Source organism: Diadema antillarum, unplaced genomic scaffold (assembly GCF_040938485.1).
Source record: "Diadema antillarum isolate AM-2024a unplaced genomic scaffold, OU_Dant_1.0 seq00001943_RagTag, whole genome shotgun sequence".
NCBI lineage: Eukaryota > Metazoa > Echinodermata > Echinoidea > Diadematoida > Diadematidae > Diadema > Diadema antillarum.
This window is the reverse complement of record NW_027272603.1, coordinates 23640-31034: the sequence shown is the minus strand read 5'-3', so window position 1 is coordinate 31034 and position 7395 is coordinate 23640.

Sequence of the window (7395 nt, the reverse complement as noted above, 5' to 3'; positions counted from 1 at the left end):
TGCACCCTTGTCGACACACAGCAAGGATTGTTCATCCCGGTATAGCTTCAACGGAGCTGCAGTTTTGGGATTATTTCAACAAGTAACAAGTAAGTATTAGATCTATAGACTCTAATGGGTGTTAGTCTCTAGACGTCTACTTGAAATCAGTACTCAATACATTACGTCATTGACATCCCTTTTTTTTTTTTTTTTTTTTTTTTTTTTGCTTTTATTCATCTACAAGAATATTCAGATCAGGAATGAATGGAGACAGAGAAAAGAAGACAATCACAATGACAATGTCAATGAAGTAAATTTGAAAAGTGACAAACAAAAAGGTCAAAACCAGTCTTTAGTTTAGGACTAAAGTTTAGGTAGGGCCCATCTTTTTCTTTTTTGATATTTACAGCTCTCCTCCATTTTCTATAGCGGCCCATCATGCTACATGCTGTATAAGTAAATCATGCCAGAAAGCATAATTATGCCAACTCTGGCAACGTAGTTTAGCTTGTAAATCTAGTCCAGGGATTAGGAAGGTCCGACCATGTATTGTCTGACGACTGCTTTTTGACACACACTATGCACAGAGAGTATACTGCAGCAGTGCCAGAGTTAGACAGAAAGATCCGTCTGTCCGGAGGACTCTTTTTATATTTTGCCATTAACGCTGTTACGGAGGGGATCCGTGTAGCCAGACGCAGTCTCCGCGGAACATTCCCCGACGGACAGATAGATACAGACCGATCTTTCGGTCAATGCCAGAGTCTGCTGCCAGTGTGTGTGTGGAGAGGTATGCAGAAGACTTTGGAATGAAAAGAGCGTCCCTGGCTACGAGATTTCGAAAGCCGATTATCTCTAAAATTAATGTATTGCACAGCATGCTTCATTAGTTATAAATTACGTCATGGAGAATAAAATCAGTAAGCACTTATTCTGAACCATACTTACAGCTAATCACGCTGTCTTGTTATTCTTTTCGAGAATAACAAACCCCGAATTCCACTGAGACCGGCCGCCATGACAGCTCAGTTGCACTAGGGTACTACAGAGTGTGTGCTAAATGAACGCATCGCAATGCAAAGACACGTAACACGCAGTAGTATGTAGTACAGTACGTCCATATCCATTGATTTCGCGATCGCGCTGCGCCGAACGTCGACAAAGTTTGACGTTGTGCGCGTCAGGGGAAGCGTGCCAAAGTCTTTTGCGCTAAATAATCTACAGTCGCGAACCTCAATACAAAAAAATCACCAAACTAACTGTCAAGATGCTCCCATACGCAGAGCATTATCATGCAGCTGCCATTATTAATATCAAAAAAAGTTTAAAGGACAAGTTCACCTTCATATACATGTGGATTGAGTGAAAGCAACAATATTAGTAGAACACATCAGTGGAAGTTTGGGGAAAATCCGACAATCCGTTCAAAAGTTATGAATTTTTAAAATATCTGTGCAATCACTGCTGGAGGAGAAGACTACTACAGTGTATGATGTCACATGCGTACAACGATATTGACCGATTCGGGTTCGTTGAGGGCAGCAGACATTTTACGGCACTGGGCGCAGCCATGGTGTGTATCAGCCGACCCCCCCTGCTCTCCCCCACCCCCGGGCAACATGTTTATCACGCACTTGTAACAAAGGTTCGCGCACTAGCAAGCATTCGCGCACTCAGTACGAGACGCCCATTGGCTAAAGCAGTTTTTCATTCTGCGCGCGTGCTAATGTAGGGAGAGGGGTGGGGGAGTGCGGAGGGGGGGTCGGATGATACACCCAGTATGGCTGCGCGCATGCCAAAAATACACATAGCGCGTCACAGAATCGGTCAATAAGGAAAATAAAAAGAGAATTTCACAAAACTTGACTTTTTGAATAAAGTGCACATTTCTTCGACTTGTTACTGGCATATGATAGGGGTAATATTATTCCCCCTGACTTCTGAAAGAGAGAAGTCGAGCGTTCTTTTATTATGTGAGAAAAGTGAGAATATCTTGAATTTTCTTTATACTTTCTTTATATAGTTGTACTCACGTTGTACTCATATGACATCACAAGCTATAGTAGTCTTCTCATCCAGCTGTGACTGAGCAGAAACCTCAAAAATTCATAACTTTTGAACGGATTGTCCGATTTTCCTCAAACTCTCATTGGGGTGTTCTAATAATATTGCTGCACTCACTCAACCCTCATGTCTATGAAGGTGAACTTGTCCTTTAAGAATGAGGATCTTTTCTTGTGTTATACTATTTTGTATCACTACTGGGGAACGTATTTGGAGTAAAAGATTGAGCTATTGTAAAACTCTGAATTAGACGTATTTTAGTCATTGCGCTCTAACCGAGTCATCAAATTGGGGTGGGATGGGTGCAGGGGGTATAGGGTAATACGCCCCAGACTCCTCTCCCCGCCCCGTCCCCACACTCACATTAAAAAGAAAAACAACACCAACAAAAAAGTATTAGCCCCTTCATTCTTTATTTCCGATTGTGACTCGCCAAGGCCCCTACATTAAACCCAGCTAAACTCTTGAATTTGAAGAGTTTGTTTGCAAAAACCGATAAGTCCATTTGTCAAATGGAGATATTTGCCATTAAAGGTCAAGAAAAATAAAGAGAATAATAAGAAAAATTTTGCTTCTTTTGACCATAACTTTAAAAATGTACCTTAATATGTAGTGACCAATTAACATTAAAAGGTATTATTTTGTACTTTATGACAGAGACCGTACTTCAAAATCTTCAAAAATGGACTTATCGGTGTTTTTTTTTTTTTTTTTTTTGCAAACAAACTCTTCATTTGTTAAATCTATTCTTTCCTATTCTAATGTATTGGGGATATCCACCTTTTTCGCTCTGATTTTTTTTTTTGTTTCTAATCACTAAAATTGTCTATACCAAGCTCAGCATTATACTTCTTGGATTTGTGTTGCTGATGAATCCTGTATTGCCAATCAGGCGTGCCGGAAGCAGTTTTGGATTGGGGGGGGGGGGGGGGGGGGCAAACATTGGAGGGGGCTCAAGATTAGGCCATGCATATGTTACACAATATACACATACACACACACACACACACACACACGCACACACATCTATTATATATATATATATATATATATATATATATATATATATATATAATAAGTGGCGTACGGTGGGTCGAAACATGGGGGGAACCATAAAGTAATTATGACGGTCTGTATGCTTGTGCGTGTGTGCGTGAGCAATAATGGGACTACAATACATTACGGAATGTGATACATTCAACAATGCAGTCATTGAGGAACATTGTAAGTTTCCCTTACATGGATTATGGAATAACGGTGTGAAACGATCGACAAATTATATACTGTCAGCAACATAAGGTGAATGGCATAACAATAAAATGCGAGCGAGCGAAGCGAGCGAGCTTGAAAATTTTGATATTCTACAGTTCCAAAACTGGAGTTTTAATTGTAGCTACATATTTCGCTTTGAAATAAATGGGGGCGCATCGGGCGCAACTGCTGGCAATTATTGGCAGCAACATTAGGAGAATGGCATAACGATTCAATGCGAGCGAGCAAAGCGAGCGAGCTTGAGAATTGTGACATTTTACAGTCCAAAAACTCCCGTTTGTAGCTATATCTTTCGCTTTGGAAATTAGGGGGGGGGGGCATCGGACGCAACTGCTGGCAATTACTGGCAGCAACATTAGGAGAATGGCATAACGATTCAATGCGAGCGAGCAAAGCGAGCGAGCTTGAGAATTTTGACATTTTACAGTCCAAAAACTCCCGTTTGTAGCTATATCTTTCGCTTTGGAAATTAAGGGGGGGGGGCATCGGACGCAACTTCTGGCAATTACTGTCAGCAACATTAGGAGAGTGGCATAGCGATTCAATGCGAGCGAGCGAAGCGAGCGAGCTTTAAAATTTTGACATTTCACAGTCCCAAAACTCCCGTTTGTAGCTATATTTATCTTTCGCTTTGGAAATTAAGGGGTGGGGGCATCGGGCGCAACTACTGGCAATTATACTGTCAGCAACATTAGGAGAATGGCATAACGATTCAATGCGAGCGAGCGAAGCGAGCGAGCTTGAAAATTTTGACATTCTACACTCTAAAAAAGGTATAGTCAAATATGACTGATATCTAGTCAAATCTGACTAGGCAAAAGGGTCAGCTGGGTGCAACTGATAATCAGTCATTTTGACTATATATTTCTAGTTATATTTATTTGACTAGATAATCAGTTAAAAAATCTTACTGGATTTCTAGTAATTTTCACTATTTTTGCAAGTCAGTTTTGACTATTTATATAGTTATCACACTTTCACTGATATTTCAGTCATTTCACCATTCATTTCTAGTCACTTTTCACTCTTTTTATCAGTCAGTATTGACAACAAATATAGTCATTCCACTTTCACTGATATTCTCGTAGATTTTCACCATTCATAGTCACAGCATACACTTGCATTCTTTCATGCACCTCCTTGGCCTTTGGTGTTCGTGTCATCACAGTTCAATTATGCTGCAAGCAAACATCAAATCAAATCATTAAAAAAAATTGCAATAGCAAACCATCTTACATTCAAGGCAACATGCAAATATACACTTTGCATTTGATTTAATAGTCTTATCACGAAACATTTTAATCAAAGTATTTTGAGAACATTTCATTTACATATATTACATGAGCGTCAATCCATGAAACAACATGAAATACTAAAAATTATTATTTTCAACTCCCTTAACCCTAAAAATATTGGGCTATTTTGGACCCCCCCCCCAGTCTTTTTAGGGTTAACCCTAATAGGCCGGGCTTGAGATCTTGGCTGTCGAAAAATTGGCATGCATGTCGCCCGTGACATTATCTACTATATTGTGTAGTTGCTTTTTCGAAAAATTATATAATTTCATTAATTATGCATGGAATCAGACTTTTTGGTCCAAATCAATAAATGAAGGTAAAAAACAGTTATGATGTTCATTATAAACCTACTTTTGGCTGGTACCATTGTAAAGCCAGATATTTTTTTTTTCAGAGGAATTTTTTAGATTTGATTTGGTAACGTCATTTTGAGATATTAACATTTTTCCGCGCATTTGTGCAGATTCTTCCATTCGTTTTATACACATAGGTCCGAATTCACAAAAGAGGTTTAAACCATTAGTGGGGTGGCTTAGTGAAATTATCGTGACACGGCGGACAAAAGCATGATTTTTTCACCAAAGGTACTTCATGATGTACCTTCTCAAAAAATAGGGTGCTCCAAGAAAATTGATGCTGGGAAGGAGGTTAGAGGTCAAAGGTCAATGACCTTTATTTGTGAAATAGGTTTTTTGGCTATTTCTCAGGTCAGGAATATCCAATCTGGATAAAACTTGGCAGGAAGAATATTGAGAACAAGTAAAATATTTTGATTGAATTTGGGGTGAAATTTCCAAAGGTCAAAGGTCAAAGGTCAATGAACTTTTTCTAAAAATCATGTTTTTGTTTATTTCTCCAGGTAGGAAGATTCAATTTTCACAAAATTTGATATGAACGTTGTATAGAAGGTACCAAGAGTATAAACCAGGGGTCAAATATAATTGTTGATTTGTGCGTTGCCATGGCAACCCAAAACTAGGGTTTTTAATTGAAGTTAGTTACAGGAGGCTATTTTCCAGTTTGGAAGAGATTCCATTTGAATAGGTACAACTGATCAACGGGATGTATAGAGGTTTGAAATACTTTTCATTAGTGTTAAGTGGTATGTTGCCATGGCAACTACATATATAGATTTTGGTTAAACTTAAAGGAGACTTCAGAACTTATGAATTTGAAGAGATTTCCATCAGGGTTGGTATTATTGATCAACAAAAAAGTCGCCAGACAAAGATTTGTCACCTTTATAGCATGTGGGTTGAGTGAATGCAGCAACAATAGTAGAACACATCAGTGAGAGTTTGAGGAAAATTGGACAATCCGTTCTAAAGTTATGAATTTTTGAAGTTTCTGCTCATGCAGTCGAGGCTGGATGAGAAGACTACTATACCTTGTAATATCACATGTGTACAACGATATAAAGAATGAATAAAGAAAATTCAACATAAATTATTTTCGCTTACAAAAGGATACTCGACTTCTCTTTCAGAAGGCAGGGGGAATAATATTACCCTTGACATACGTCACTAGCAAGTCAAAGAAACTATGTGAACTTTATTCAAAAAGTATGGTTTTGTGAAATTCTCATTTCATTTTCCTTAGAATGTGCGCATGTGACATCATACACTGTGGTAGTCTTTTCATCCAGCCGCGACTGTGCAGATACCTTAAAAAATCATAACTTTTGAACGGATTGTACGATTTTTTCCAAGCTTTCTGTGATGTGTCCTACTAATATTGTTGTATTCACTGAATCCACGTGCGCATGAAGGTGGACTTGTCCTTTAAGGACAGATTCTGAAAGAGCAGACTGTAAGCTTTAAAATGATGTATCACACAATTCAAAGGGATTCCCCTAACCTATCTAAATAATAATACCGGTACTGGAAAGAAAGCACACACTCTGGATAAGTATGAACTGAGAAAAGAGGCTGCATTGTCTATTTTAGCGTTTAATCTTTACCAAGCTGTCTCATGTCATTATGTTCATCTTTTCTTCCCCCCTCCAATTTTCATTTGAGTTTGTCATTATTAATTTTTGATGATAAGAACGATGCCACAAGGCATTGTTTCTTAAAAATGCTTCAACTGCTCCTTCAGGTCCAAAATCTACATCAATATATATTATTTTCCTGATCTCCTCAACATTTTCCAAAAATAAAGCATACACCTTTTATGCATTGAGTCCTCCTTTTTGTGGATAATTAAAGGCAAAAACCCAAAATTAGTGCTTGAAAATTATTCTTAAGTGTGAGTTACGGATAGAAAGAACCTCTGTAAAAAAAAAAAATGAATCTGTATAATCAATGTTAAGTATTGTTAATAACACAAAATGTGAACAATATTTCTATGATAACATGTTTCCAGACTAAACCGTCCGCATTTATGCTTTAATGAGAAAAATACTGATATCTCTTTATATGTTTGCTTTGATTGCAAAAACTGTATATGGTAGGATGTCTTGTGATACAACAGGGGGGCATTTCATGAAGCAGTTTGGTCAGATATTTTTCTGACAAACTGTTACAAACTACAGAAATCCTTGCATCTGATTGGCAGAGAGCAAATTTGTCCGACAACTTGTCGGACAAAATGCTTCATGAAATGCCCCCAGACCTACACATATTATGCATAAAATGTGATATCCTGAACATTTTTTTCAAGTCACTCTCCCAAAAGTGTATATATAGGACCTTTAAGTTTTTCTTGTGTTTGTTCCTGGCAGATTACTAGTACACAAATGCTCCAATCCATGATGACCTAACGGAAATTAAGGAAATTA